Source organism: Agelaius tricolor, unplaced genomic scaffold (assembly GCF_023055355.1).
Source record: "Agelaius tricolor isolate 1412-34295 unplaced genomic scaffold, bAgeTri1.0.p SCAF_19, whole genome shotgun sequence".
Taxonomy (NCBI): domain Eukaryota; kingdom Metazoa; phylum Chordata; class Aves; order Passeriformes; family Icteridae; genus Agelaius; species Agelaius tricolor.
In genome coordinates this window covers 10,993,555-11,009,028 of record NW_027269279.1, presented here as the reverse complement: position 1 = coordinate 11,009,028, position 15,474 = coordinate 10,993,555, and the positions used below count along the sequence as shown (strand labels likewise).

Here is a 15,474-nt window from a genome sequence, read left to right as displayed (position 1 = left end):
GGGGGGCTGCAGGAGCATGGGGCACTGGCTGGGCCCAGATCAGCTCTGCAGCTTGGCATAGCATCCTCCCTGGAAGGTGTGGAAGAGGTTTGGAGAGGCTGCAGAGCCTGCAGTGCAGTGTGGTAGTGTTTACAGGGGTCCCAGGACGAGGGAAGAGATGAGAATCTTGACTCCATGTTTCAGAAGGCTGATTTATTATTTTATGATATATATATTATATTAAAAGAAAATTATATACTAAAACTATACTAAAAGAATAGAAGAAAGGATTTCATCAGAAGGCTTGAAAGGAAAGGAATAGAATGATAATAAAATCTTGTGACTGACCAGACAGTCCAAGACAGCTGGACTGTGATTGGCCATTAATTAGAAACAACCACATGAGCCCAATCACAGATCCACCTGTTGCATTCCACAGCAGCAGATAATCATTGCTTACATTTTGTTCCTGAAGCCTCTCAGCTTCTCAGGAAAAAATCCTGGCAAGAGGATTTTTCATAAAATATCATGGCTGCAGTGCAGGGAAGTGGGGAGGGACACAGAGCTCTTGGGTGGTGCCTGTGCCCACAGGGAGCTGTGCCTGTGCCCTTGAGTCCAGGGGTGCCCATGCAGAGCCCCAGGTGTGGGCACAAAGCTCTGGCTCTTTGTGGCACTGGGGTACACCTGATTTATCTGACCATGCAGGGGGCACCAGGCCATGTGTTTATGGCTGTTGCTACTTCTGTTGGAAAAGCAGAACTGTCGTGTCTCATTTGGGCAATGCATTGCAAGCCTCAAATTGTACATGAAATCCATGGTGAAAAGCAGTTCAAAATTCTGTGCTTGAGTGTATCCTGTGCCCTAGAAACTGTTAAACCTTTTCATGTAGGGGCAGGAGGTTAGCATATCCGCAGAGAGAGGGAGACTGCTGCTGGTTTAGCAATAGATTAGTTGATGTAAAAAGCTAAAGGTCTTCTCTGTGTGTTTTAACCTCCTAAAGCCAGTTGGAAGTTGGGATATCTAATCTAAAGGAACTGGAAGAAGTGTTTAATAGCCCAAAGACAAGGGTCAAAATGCAAAACCTCCAGCATTTATGTTGTTCCAAAGGAGATGGGGAAAAATCAGATTCCCCAGTGCCAGCAAACAAATGTGGAGGATAACAGAATGTGCTGTGTGGGAGTGGAAATTCTGTGCCCCAGCTACAGGGCAGAGGGTTTTACTTACAACTGATGTGTCCAAGAAAGAGAAATTAGGGGACTTCTATGTTTTGGGTCCAGTAAATGCTAAGGAAATGTATTTACCTAATGCATCTCTGTTACAAAATCAGTCCCAATGCTGTTTTCAGCTGTAGACAATGGGTTGTGCACAATTATGATCTGTTAAGACTCAAAGCAGGATCTTTGATGCTTTCTGATCTATCCCCACCAGGCTGGAAAGGGCAAAGCAGCTGCAGTTGGGTGCAGACATTTGGGCAACCTGTGTACCTTTAGCTTTCAATATGTTGATTCTGGGGCTTTTTAAAAAAAACTTGTTTTTTTTTTTGTTTGTTTGTTTTTTTTGTTGTTTTTTTTTGTTTGTTTTGGTTTTTTTTGTTTTTTTTTTTGTTTTTGTTTTTTTTTTTTGAGCATTCCCCCTTCATCAGTTCTGTGTTGGCAGATGGGAAAGGAATGAGAATTCTTCTGGCTGCATATGTTTCACCTAACAGTGGATATTTGGTACCACCCAAGGTTTTCTCCAAATCTAAACTAGGTTAGTCCTGTACCTCCTGAGCAGACAGGCTGTCTCAGCACAGTAAAGTCTGAACTTGTCATATTTGATAAGACCTGAGCTTGTTGCAATATGAAGTAAAATTTAATGAGAAGGAAGTGTTACTTTCCAACCAAATGGGGTCACTTTTCCTTTGTTGAGCATAATCCTTTATTATACCAGCAGATTATGGTACAAAGTCCATTTAATTTCCCACACATAATGAAGACAAGCACTCATGACAACTTGTAATCGCTCTTTGGCAAGTAAATATTTAATTTTTGAATGAATATGATTGTTGTTAGAAGATACAGAATTATTCCCTGGGTGTTATAACAAAATTAAAGAAGCACAACCATGGTGGATTTGTACAATGCATTTGTAAGTGCAGCAAGAAAGGGGAAAAATAAAAATTTCACTAGGGAGAGGCAATGTTTTACACAATTCCTGTGAAAAAGGTGAGCCCATGTATGGGATGAACTCTATGAAGAATCTGGGCACAGGAGGTTGAGATTTGTGAACATTCACTCCATGGCTTATATCAGCATTTGCAAAAGCTGCAATGAATATTTCCCCTTGAAATCAAAGGAATTATCAAGGGTGCAGATGTAGAATTTCATTGAGATATTCTATACAGTCATTACAATACACCCAAGTTTTGAAGCATCTAGATCTCAGGATGCCCTATGAGCAGAATAGAGTGATATAGCTCACTGCATCTGCAGAAGGTCTCATGAAATGCAAAATAAATAGCTGAAAGAAATATTCTTACTAGGGGAAAAATGAGGCTTCAATGTGTGTCATAAATTTAGCTAACAGAATCCTGAACAGGGATAGTGGTTATGGATTCCAACACCACCCCCACCTCCGCTCCAGCAGCAACTAAATCTTCCTTCCTTTTCAGCAAAGTCCTCTCAAAACAACCCCATTCCAGCAGTGATGCTGACATCCTGATCCTGCTGCTGTGCAGGAGCATTCTCAAGGTCACTGTAGTCTCTAAAAACTCTTGGTGATGTCAGTTGGCATTTGGGGGCTGAGAATGTGATGCTGCTGTGAACCACCATGGCACGAGGGAGACAGGCTGAATGCACAGGATATGCCCTTGCTCTTTTTTGTGAAGGCACACAAAATATGGCACCAAACCTTCTAGGTCCATTTCCAGTGACAGGCAAAAACCTTGGGAATCCTCAGGAGCAGGATAATGAGAACCTCATGACATTCAGTGAGGTAAAACACAGCCAGTCCTGCCCTGGGGACACATCAGCCCTGGGGACTGACAGCTCAGGGAGCTCTGCAGAGAGGACCTGGGGCACTGCAGGTGTATTTGAGGTGGTGACACCTGCCTGTCACTTGTTTTGGGCTGTTCAGGTGTGGCCACAGGTCAGACACTGCACTCAGCACTGTGAGGTTGAAGCTCCAGGTGGACACCATGGGTTTGGTGTGTCCCTGGGCCACAGAGAGGTGACCAAAGTAGATACCACGGGTTTGGTGTGTCCCTGGGCCACAGAGAGGTGACCAAAGTGGATACCATGGGTTTGGTGTGTCCCAGGGCCACAGAGAGGTGACCAAAGTGGATACCATGGGTTTGGTGTGTCCCTGGGCCACAGAGAGGTGACCAAAGTGGACACCATGGGTTTGGTGTGTCCCTGGGCCACAGAGAGGTGACCAAAGTGGATACCATGGGTTTGGTGTGTCCCAGGGCCACAGAGAGGTGACCAAAGTGGACACAGTGGGTTTGGTGTGTCCCAGGGCCACAGAGAGGTGACCAAAGTGGACACAGTGGGTTTGGTGTGTCCCTGGGCCACAGAGAGGTGACCAAAGTTGGACACCATGGGTTTGGTGTGTCCCTGGGCCACAGAGAGGTGACCAAAGTGGACACAGTGGGTTTGGTGTGTCCCTGGGCCACAGAGAGGTGACCAAAGGTGGACACAGTGGGTTTGGTGTGTCCCTGGGCCACAGAGAGGTGACCAAAGGTGGACACCATGGGTTTGATGTGTCCCTGGGCCACAGAGAGGTCACCAAGGGGAGCAAGTCCAGCAGAAAGTCAATGGGTGCTCAGGAGAGTGCAGCACGTGGTGTTTCAGGAGAGGCTCTGAGAGCTGGGTTTGTGTATCCTGGAGGAGATAAGGGGGCATCTAATCACTGTCTACCATTAATGGAAAGGGACAGGATGGATTCAGACTGTCACAGTGTGCTGCACAAAGACAAGGCAGTGATCATGCACTGCAGCAAGGGAAATTCCTTCTGTTTGTATATGGGAAAACTCTTCAGAATAAGGGTTATGCAGCACAGGAACCATATTGGGGAGGCTGTGGGCTCTCCATCCCTGAGATTTATCAGAAGAGAACAGGAAAGGCCCTCAACAACCTCCCTTAGCATAGAAGTAGTCCAAGCTTTAAACAGAAGGCTGAACTGGAAGCTTTCATAGGTCCCTTCTCACCTCAGTTATCCTCTGATTCTCTGAATTTATTTCAGGAAGCTGCTAATACCTGTGAAATTTGGTCCTACCATGAAAAACTGGTTGTTAGTATGGCACTCCATCCTTCAGTAAATATGTTCCATGTGGATATTTATAGTCCTGCCTGCTCCCTTCAGTGAGAACAGGACGTTCTTCCTCCCATGAGCTCTGTACAGCTGCCAGGAGAGATGGTGGAAGCCTTTCCTCCCCTCACCTACTGTGGATGTTCATTGGTTTCAGTTCCACAGCCCCTGCAATACCCAAGGATCTGTGTAAGTGTTTGAAAGGATCTAATTTAAAAAGATAACTGTCTCTTCTAGGCAGTGCTGGTATCCGTGGGTGAGTTTGATTGGCTTGCAGACCATGTGTTAATTTTGGGGACAAGAATAAAAAGAGGAAAAAGCCAGTTCCCATCTGCTCACTGAGCTGCTCCTATCCTTGGGGACACACAGCTCGTGTCCTGGAGCTCTCTGACAGTGCTGTGGGGTGGTTCCAGGCAGATGTGGGGTGATTGCTCCCCTCCCTCTCCCTGCCCTTCCTGGTATCCCTGTGTCCATCCTGGAGCAGTGCCCAGGCCACCCTTGGAGCCCCCTGGATCCTTGGGGCTGAAATAAAAGGGAATTGCTTGGACACCAAAAGCTTCCATCAGGTGCACCTGGTATTTGTGAGAACTGTTCCCTGATGATGGGTCTGGTACAGAGCAACAGGAAATTCTCAGGAAGGTTGGATTTCAATGGGGATGACTCTTTTTCCCTGCCAGCTGTTTCTCTCTTAGCTGTGTTCTCTCTAATGAAATTGCCCATTCAGCGCTGGGTTTGTAATTTAAACTGAGTGCTATAGATTAACAGTTGTTGCTGCTTTATTATTGAAATGAGAGTCATGAGATCAATTTAACTGTTCCTGGCTTCATTATTTGCTTAAGACAATAGACTTATCTCTGCAAATTCTATTGCTTTGTGGGTATTTTTAGCTTAATTATCATAGATATTAGCAACAATCAACAAAGATTTCTTAGGTGCAAGTGCTTGCTCCTTGGAACACTAGTTTTTTATAGATTTTGTACTTTTACCTTGTCTTCCTCTTTTGTAGTCAATCCAGTCTGCTCTCAGAAAAAAGCAACCAAACAGGAGCAACAAGCAAAAGGAAAACAATCCAACTCACTTTGCAAAGACTTAAATGTTTTCTCAGTAGTTTATTTTCAGAATTAAATGAATAGTGAAGGTTGTGTCTTCTGTTGTACATGTAGTTATTCTGGCAACTGAACCTGTGTAGGTACAATGGGCACTACAGCTGTTTTGGAGGGGAGGGGTATTTGAAATCATTCAGGATAAATTAAAAGCTTACTTTGACATGAGCTTTCAGTAAGGCCTGCCTGATTCCAGGTTTCCCTTGCTTAGCAGAGTACCAAAAGCCAAAGCCAGGCCTTTGCCCCAGGGTTTGTGGAGCAGCAGGTTTGTCCCTCCCAGCCTGGCCAAGCAGTGCCACAGGTCCCCAGGCAGAGGCTGGTGCCTCCAGAGAAGGGAAGCAGAGTTAGGTTCATTCCAGCTGGATTGGCATAGAAACAGAGCCTCTGGTATTGCCAACAAAGTTGAAAACATATATTTCAGTATAACTTCCTAGACTCCTAAATCCTTCACTCCCCTATAACAGGATTCATGTCCCCCAGCTGGCTTAGAGCAGGGGGAGGAGGTGTCAGGGAATGTGCTCTTGGTCCCCTGAATGCACAGAGCTTTGGATCCTGGCATGAGTTAAAGGTTCTTGAACAATTTTATGTGGAACGTGTAAACAAAAGTCTGTCTGGTGGGTTGAAGGATAGCTGGATACCCCAGCAGAGCAAAGAAACCCATCTGCAGTGTTGTTTACACCACCTCTTCCATTTAAAATATAGCAGGAAAAAGTCTTATTAACATTTCTGAAGGGTGTTAGTGAAAGGACTAGACAGCTTCCTGCATTTGAAGTGTCAAAAAAGCAATAAAGCAATTTTAATATCTAGTTTCATATAAATATGTTTATCTTCCAGTCAACATTTTACTAACCATTTAGATTATTTCTAGATACATTAACCATAATTGTTGAAAACCTCTTAGACTGCTTTCAAACTGCATCCCTCACAATATTCTAAGATTTTTTTTTTAATAAGCAGAATTATCCTTATGTCACAAGATTTGGACCTCATCCTCTCTCTGTATTTCCTGCTTTTCCCCTTCTCCCCAAACAGGTGAGACAGTATGAAAGCAGGGCAAATTTTATATCCATTTTAACAGATGACAGACTAGTAAAATCTGGTGGAGATTCTGTGGGGGCTCTGGGGCTCTGTTCTAGATTGCACCTCAAATCTTGTGGTTGGATATTCTGCTGCATTCAGGCTAAAGTATTTTGCCCAAGGATGCAAAGAATAATTAAAAATCATTACACAAAATCGGGTTCAATGCCACTTCCATTGGAGTGTGCTCTTAATTGCTTTACTTTTAACTATTGGTTCAGAATTTGGATATCCTTCTGGATAGGTGAGCTTTGGCATGGTCCTTGTCAAATGAAGCTTTCCTGGCTGAATTTGTGATGTCCAGAGGTCACTCACAGGCAGGAGTAAAAGTATATGTGTGGCTTTTTGCTTGATTGGTTTCTGTGCAGGTGAGACAGAGCCAGACTGTGTCCATGAGCCAAACACTGGATTTGGTGTCTAATCCCAAGAATCCAGAGGGGATGCAGGTGGGAGCTGGGGCCCAGCAGCTGTGGCTGTCCCCACATCTGGAAGCTGAGCAGCAGTGGTGGCTGTGCCCACATCTGGATGCTGAGCAGCAGTGGTGGCTGTGCCCACATCTGGATGCTGAGCAGCAGTGGTGGCTGTGCCCACATCTGGAAGCTGAGCAGCAGTGGTGGCTGTCCCCTTCCCCTGGCATGGCCCCACACACAGCTCCTCTGCAGGCTGCCACCTCTGCTTTTCACATTCTCCATCATTTTGCCTGCAGTAGAGAGGCTCTCTTCTTGAAAATAACAACAACCAAGATTTAATGAGGAGATTTAGCTTTCCTTTGATAAGACCATGGCTGTAATAGAGTTTGCCTGCCTGAATAGTCCCATGGCACAGGCAGAAATTCCAATATTTCCTTCTTTAGCATTATTTGACCAACTAAAAATTCAAGCCAAGGATTGCTTGCATTGAGAGAATACAAATGGGTTTTTTCTCAATATCAGAACAAAGAGATGCACACATAACTGTAGGTGGTATGGAAATGAGTGTTTGTGAGTCTATAACAGCAGGATATAAATTGCTCCCAAATGATTGTTATTTTTTTTTGCCATGCCAGTTTAGCATCTCCCCAATTCTGAGAGATGCTAAAGGAGACCTTTCAAGCAGAAGCTTCCAGTGAGACCGTGGGGTCTGCAGAAAATAACCGCAGACCAGAACAATTGAAAAAATATGTATTTTAGTAAATAATGCTGCATGGACCAAGTGCTGCAGTGAGCTAACATTCACCCCACCTGAGGTGGCTCTGCAATTCACACCACCCCTGTACAGAATGCCCTTGTGTCTCCCAAATCTTCTGTCCCCATCTCCTGGCATGCTGTTCCTCGGCTGTGCTGGCCATGGTTGTTGCCCTTCAGTCCCACCTTGGAGCAGATTAGTAGAAACTTTCAGTGTGTGTCCACTGTGCATCTCTCCTTCCTTCAGTTGTTTTGTTGTAGCCATGATTTTGCTTCTTGACATAAATATCCTGCAAGTTACTAACCTGTCTTCCACCATCTGAAGGCAGATTTTTCATCTAGACCCTCTGGGGATGTCTAAAAGGAGTTCCAAAGGTTCTGTGTGCTGGGGGAAGGTGGCTCTGTGCACGTCACAGGATTTTTGGGAGCAGCACTAACTCATTCACACCTTGGTCAAATTAGCATTGACTAAGGAGGTGACAGAAACAAAAGATTTTCTCTTACAGCCATAATTCAAACTCTGACACTCACTGATTTGGATAAAAAGCTTTGGTTTTGTAGTAAATGCTCTCCTGCAAGAACCCACTGTTCAACAAGGTAAACACTGATTTAGAGCTCTAAATTCAGTCCATGGTCTGAGCTTAAAGCAAGTAATTTCTGTACTATTAATTTGATTTCATGTGCCATGAGTACAGACCTCTCCTAAGTCCTTACTGTAATTTCTCTCAGGTTATATCTCACATGGGGGGGGGGGTTTGAATACTACATTTTTATACAGAACATAGATTAGGACTGTACAATGAGTTGTACAATGACTGTACATATGTTGATGCCACTGTGTGATAATATTTGATCTATGTGGATATTTTTGTTCCTTTTATGGTGCATGCATTGTGTGAACTGGAATAGAGCCTTGCAGCAGGAACCTGACTTGCAGTCCTGTCCCACACAGCCAGAAGCCACAGCCAGGGGGAAAATTGTGCTCTTTGCACCCAGCAAAATCAGGCTGCAAGAAGGGACACACATTGGGTCCTAACTCAGCTGGCCCCAGTGGAGCAATGGAGAACTTGGAGAACATTAAAGAGTGTTTGCCTCTTGTTAGCAATCCCTTAGTGCACACCCTGCTCCATCCTTACTCACAGTCTGCTCTGGTTGTGTTGGGACAGGAGATTTTCTGTGTAATTAGCTGAGGCAGAAGGAGAAGAGGATGCCTACTGGTAATTTGAGTGCAGCTACAATGAGATTAACAGTGTGGGACAGCTGGGGTGGAAAGCCAGGTATGATTATTTTCCATTAGCCAAGCATTCCTCTTCCCTGATGAGAGTGGCTATTGCATGGCTCCTGCCAGATCCAAGGAAAACACATCTGTCCTCTTTGTCCAGGCAGTTTGTAATGTGCTCTGGGATTTTCTGAGGTGAGAAGAGTGTTTGTCACTGCTGTTCAGCTGAGAAATGTTTTAGGAAACAATTACCATCTGCCTACTGCCTGAAGAGCAAGAAAACCAATAAGTTCTGGTAAGGTAATGACCACAAATTTAGGTCACAGGTTTTCAATCAAACCTTGATTGAGATGAGGAAACCATGAGGGACCATTTAACATGACAGTAACTCCAATTACAGCAGCACCAATATCCAGCTGAAGCCAATGGCACTTCTATTTCCCTCCTGTAGCAGCATCCTCACCAGGATGATCTCTGCTCCCTCAGCTTTCCTGCAGTGAGGATCCTTTGTCCCCAGTGATTCATGGATGGGACAGTGTTCTGTGGGACAGAAGTTTTCCTCCTGTGATTTATCATCCTAAACCATTGCCAATTGCTGCAGTCTCAAGGCTCCTTCTGCAAGGACAAAGGACTCAGCCTTTGGTCTCACAAATACATTTGCTCACTGGAACTGGGTTATTATCCCATAAAACCTTTCATCCTGTTAATGAAGGGAGCATGAAGCATGTCAAATAGACAGTAATTGATATAAGCTGAATGCTGCAGCCTGGCCTGATAGGGAATGTTCCAGCCTACTTTATTTTCACAACTATTATCCTAAAAAATATTTATGGATGGGTGGATTTTCCTACTCTTCCTAAGGCTGAGAAGTAGGTGGCTGGTACAATCCTACCCATTTGTTTTCAAATAACTATTCATCATTGGATGGCTTTCTCAAAGGGATATAGAAACATCCTTTGCTCAGGATGGCAGAGAAAGCCAAGAAAATAATAGCATGTTTGTTTTTGCCTGGCTCATTTATTGCTTACAGTTTGTCTGTGCATTTAGGAAGACAAGGTGAATTTAAATGCAAAGCAGCAGAGAAATCCACTGAGGGGAAGATAAAAGAGTCTGAAGCCATTACAGACAAGTGGAATAATTGATGGTAGGAATCTGAAAAGAAAGTGCATAGGAGACTTAATGACATCTTGTCTTATTTTTGGGATGGTCATTTTCAATTGCCAACACTTGAGCATGGCTGGAATAGGGTACAACCATGCAGCCTCTGCTTATCAGGAGAGAAGAATTCCAGAGGCTCAGAGCCCTGAGAGCTCAGAGCAGCCCCAGCCCTGTGCTTGCTGCTCTGCTTCTGACCTCAGAGAATGCTCTGTGCAGAAAGCTTGGGTCTTCTCAGGGTGCTGTGTGCTCATCTGATCTTCCACACGCTGAAAAACAAAAGAAATGGGGATGAGAAAAGCCAGGTGGTTCTCTAAGTTTCTAATTTAGAGCCCCATGCCAGCACCAAATGCCATCCCCAGCACTCTGGCCACTCACTATCCAGCAGTAGCTACTTACACATTGCAGGGAAGTTATTCCTACAAGCTGATTATGAGAACAGATCAGTGCACTGGGGGTGTTAAAATGGGTGTGGTTACTGTGCTTTACCAGGGCAGGAGGTCTGGTCCTCTGACCTGAGCTCTCTGGGTGCCTTGAGGTTAATACCTCTGATTTCACTGTGGTGGAAAAGTACAGCAGCAACAGTTTTAGAACTACCCCAAGTGACAAAGAGTTGTTGTGCATTGCAAAACTTTCTGTTGCAGGTCATAAAGCTCAAGTGGAGAAATGCTTTCTCAGGTGATTGTTCACTTTTTGCTGCTAATTTTCAATATTAAGAATCATCTTGGCTGTGGTTAATGTTGAGTGATGTGCTGGTCCATCCAATGGGATAAGATGCAAGAGGTTCAATGACTTGGAGTGAGCTGAAAAAATGAAGGGAAAGAGCTGAACCAACCAGAACTTTATAAATTCACCTTATGATAATGAATACCTGCTCCCTTCCTTCTCAGAGGAATCAATTCCATTTTTCCATCCCGAGGGGCAAAGAAAATGCCAGTCCAATAGACTGTTAGTGTGGGTTGGCTGAAGCTGCAAAGAAAGAAAAATTGTCCAAGTGTCCATGTGAGAGCAAGAGCAGCTCCCATTCTGCATCACAATGGCAGTAGAAAATGCCCAGCAATTCTGCAGCAGGTTACAGGGTCACATCTCTCATTACTGTGGGCTATGCAGAAGGCAGAGTACATAACTACACATACCACAGTCCTGTTTGCCTCTCAAAATACTCCTTTCATTGCCTTTTTCTTCCTTTATTTTTAATAGCAATGGAATATGCTAAACTGCAAATGCTGGTGCTTGCTGTATTTTTCCTCATCCCTGGAGTTATATATTCATTTCCATCCTGTAAAAATAACCTGTTTATTCCATTTCTAAGTCCTGCATGAGATGGTTCTCATTTTCCCTGTTCCCTGTGGTTTTATCACAAGTGCCTGCCCACCTGTGTGCTTTGTCTCAGCTACAGAGTTTTCCTTCTCCAGAAAGCTGCCAAGCAGTTCTCTCCAGCAGCAGAGAAATGATGGTCAGTGCACAAGTCTCTTTGTGTTGAATTAATTGCAAGCCTCCTTACTAATTTCAGGGAAAGCAGTAGAGTGTCCTAACTTCTCCTGGGTGATTTGGGAGCTCCTTTATTCCTCTGCTTGTCTCCAGTCAGTCGAAATAGATGATTGTATGCTCTGTGCTCCCACCTCCACACACCTCCTGCATCTCACCCACCCTGGTCCCTGCAGGCTGTGCCAGCCCAGCCCATCTGCTGAGGGGGCTGCAGCCCTCAGCAGGGACCAGCAGAGCTACAGCAGCCACCAGGCTGCTCACCAGTGCCAGGGGATGGGCAAGCACTGCTGTTCTACCAGAGCACACTGAGCCTGGATGGCCAGAAAAATCCACTTTCCACTCAAGAATGCTCTGAAGCCCAGGGATATGTCATTAAGGGGTGCTGGGATTCTTTATAGGCTGGCCAAGCAAGTCTCAGCCCCATGGTGGCCATAAGTCTTGGAGCTGAAGGCTGGGCTGGCTGTGCCCACTTGGCAAGCTACCTGCTCTTCCATAGTTGTACAATTCTTTGGTTTCCAAAAATAAATGTAATTTTATTACCAGCTGCCTTATCATTGCTTTATTATTTTCCATTCAGAGCCTGCAAAATTGAATTACTGAGCATCCCCTAAATCTGCCACTCCTCACACAGCTCTGGTCTCTTCTGAACTCAACCAGAACCATCAGCTCTCAGGCAGGCATGTGCAGATGGATCCCTGGAGCATCTGTAGGACACATTTGTGAGTAATTACCTATCATCTAGAAGGTTACAGAGCAGCAGCCTAAGTGTGACCTGCCTTCTGCATTTATATCCAAGTCAGGACCAAGAAACATCTCTAGCAGATGGGAAAACTCTCCAGCCTCTCAAAGCTTCTCCAAGATGGATTATTTACTATCTAGCACCTCTCAGAGCAATGAGAGCTTATCCAACACAGTTTCTCCCAGGTCTGCATATTCTGCCTTCTTTATTCCATAAGGATCCCAATCAAGGTTCATCAAAACACTGAATGAGACACTAGCCAGCAGAAGGGATTTTTTTATTTTTTCCCTGTTTTGTGACCTATTTTTTATTTGTATGCTGCCAGGAAGTTGCATGCCTGGTTTTGACATGCTGTGTGTGCCACATACAGAAATGTTTCCTGAGCAGTTTATGCCAGAACCAGTCAGTCCCTGGGCTGTCTAACTCGGTGCTCATTCTGATTATTTGCTGCTCTCAGAGCAGGACTGTCCCACACAAGGCAGACAAGTGCCACAGTCACTCTGACCTGCAGGACAACGTTGGGGAGGGGCCTTAGGATCTGTTGGGACCCTCTCCATGAGCCTCACCAGGAGCTTCACACACATCTCAACAAATTTGCTCTTCTATCTCTAATATCCTTTTTTATGCCACTCTGGCAGAGAATGGAAATATCAGCTTAGCTTTGTTTGGCTTTGCTGGTTTGCAGATTCAGTCTGGATGCTGATCTGAAATGTCCTTTAGTGTGGAAAACACAGCTGCTGTGAGCAGAGGAAATGATGTTACCAGCTGAGTGAGTTTGTGGAGTTTGAAGAGGCTCCTCTGGACAGAAAAGGTGTTTGTGGCTCCTGGGGCTGGACCTGCACACTGCTCACTGCCTGTGCCTTCACTCTCAGCTGGCCTCAATCCACACCTGCACTTTGTTCTTAGCTTCTCCCAGCTGCAAAGAAGTCACCCAGATGGAAATCACTTGTTTGGCTCTCTGTGAACAAAACCAAATCCTTCTGGGGAGTTTCCATCCAGCCATCTAAAAGCTTGGCACAAATTTGGAAGTACAGAGGAATTTCTTGAATTACAACTTTCTAACAACATTTTCCAAAACTCACAGGTTGAATTTGGCCTGAGCTTTAGAAAATATCCTGGCAAAAACTTGTTAGGTGCAAGCTGTTTCCTTTAAAGCAACATGAAAAAAAGAAGGAAAAGCTGAGTTTCAGTTCTACAAACAGTTCAGTGCTGGCTCAGTGGCTCCACTCCACTCCTCTGTTGCCTCTTCCCTTTCTACCTGGAGTGCCTTGAGACCACACATTCAGAGATTTTGGGAAAATTTAGGAAGAACAAGTGCTGTGGAAATCTTATCTCATTATTTTGGTTTGGTTTATTTCTTTAAATCAATCAAACAGTTAAAACAAACCATACATGCATTTGCAACACCAAAGTTAACCACATTTTAGGGATGGTGATATTCATGGGCAGCACAACCTATAGGAAACATATGAAGTCTCTCCAACTGTAGCCCCTATTTTTTCCCTCATGTCACAAAGTCATTGATTCTTTAGAATTTCCCAAATGTGTCCAGAGTAAAAGCAATGCCTTGCAGTGGGTTTGACACTATTTTTGCCACGGTCAAAGAGAAAGCTCCCATTATCAGCAGCAAAACCCTGGAGGGAATGTGCCAGCCAGGAGAGATTAAATGTTCTTTGTATTGTACAGCAAAAAGCGTTGTAAGGTTGATTACAATAAAAGCTTTCCAAAGTGGCAGCACTGGGTTTCTTCTCCTTTTTTCCTTCCTTTAAGCTGTTATAAAAAGAAATAACATTTCAGCAAAGTGAATGGCCATTCAGTGCTCAGGATAAAATGTACATTCCTTTTTCAGGGACAGACAGTGACCACTGCAGTCCCTGGGGCTGAGTCTCTGGCAGAAGGCTGTGCTGCTGCCTTGAAAATGGGAAAAATTACCTTCAACATACCCTGGTGTTGCTTTGAGGTTGGACAGGTTCATGTCAAACTTCCTAGTCTCTCCAGAAGGCAGTTTCATTAATGCCACAGCAATCTGATAGGGGTGACACGACTAATGGAGAGTGTCTATTTGTTTGTAATATGCCTGGTTTAAAGTCAGAACACTGAGAAACAGAAATAGTCCCAAATATACTCACTGCACTTTGAAAACCTTTCAGACACCTCCAAGCAGCTGGAATTTCTCAAAGCCCTGTTGAGCTCTTGTAAATCCTGTCCTGTCAGTGGGTGAGACCTTGTTTTCCTGGGACAGACCAGTGAGAGGGGATCCCAGCCTCTGCTGAGAGCATTCACAATGGTGCAGAAGTGCAGAAATGAGTGCCACAGATCACTTACACTTTTTCTCTTCAGTTGACTTCAAGAAATTAAGAAATTAAATAAAATTTACTTTTGTTTATTTTGGGAATTCAAAGTGAAAGTCAGAAAATGAAAACTGAAACAGTGTTCTGCCCTGTTGAAATGAAATACATGACCTGCAATTCCCAGCCATCACCAGCACACCTTGGGTTAATGCAGCTCTGTGCTTATCCAATTAGGAAAGAATGGGGCAACAAACAAGATCTCATCAAGCTGATAGGCCAGGAAAGATTTGATCTGAATTTTCTCCACAGAAAACCATTCTAACTGATATGAAGGCATCCCTGTATTTGTGGTAACTGCATTTTCTGTGAGCAAATCATCCTGATAGAAATTTCCCAGCTATCTTTTCCAGGAATAATTGGGTCATGATAATGCAGTGCCTTGAAGAGAGCCTGGAAAGATTAGGCATGCTTGCTTTGAAAAGATTAGCCATGCTTGTTTGGGAAAGGAGGGGTCATGATAAAAATAATGACTGCTTTATCTAAACATCTCAGAAATCTGTAATTGTGGTTTTATACAAGGGTGGACAGATATTTGTTATTAAAATGACAAGTTCAAACTCATAAAAGGGAAGGGGAATTTTACAAGATTTGACACTATTCCATGATTTGCAAGACAAGAGAGAAGTGACAAAGGTGGCACTGAACATCTGCAAGTCTGGAGAGCAAATGTTCCCAAATGGAAAGGAATGAGATAAACCTCTGTGTGTGCAAATGCCATAAAGACCAAAATGCCCCAAAGCTGTGTGGGTTTAATACTATTTCTTTTTCAGATGGCTGATCACCAACAAGTCCAGGCCCCACATAAACCCACCCAGTTCACAGACAGGGCAGGGGAGAGGCCATCCGGGTCATCCTCCTCCAAAGAAATCACTGATGCTCCTGATGTTTGTTCAGCCTGTCTGTCAGCAGGGCT

General features: G+C 44.3%; 1 long non-coding RNA gene across 3 annotated transcripts in view; it reads left to right on the top strand.

Annotated features, from left to right (window-relative positions):
- Positions 1-14,015, top strand: part of LOC139598206 (uncharacterized) — a 32,615-nt gene extending 18,600 nt beyond the window's left edge. For all 3 annotated transcript variants that reach the window (XR_011681830.1, XR_011681829.1, XR_011681828.1), the window contains 2 exons: positions 4,201-4,455; positions 12,049-14,015. This is a non-coding gene — a long non-coding RNA (uncharacterized lncRNA). The remainder of the gene's footprint in view (positions 1-4,200; positions 4,456-12,048) is intronic.
- Positions 14,016-15,474: the final 1,459 nt, after the last annotated feature.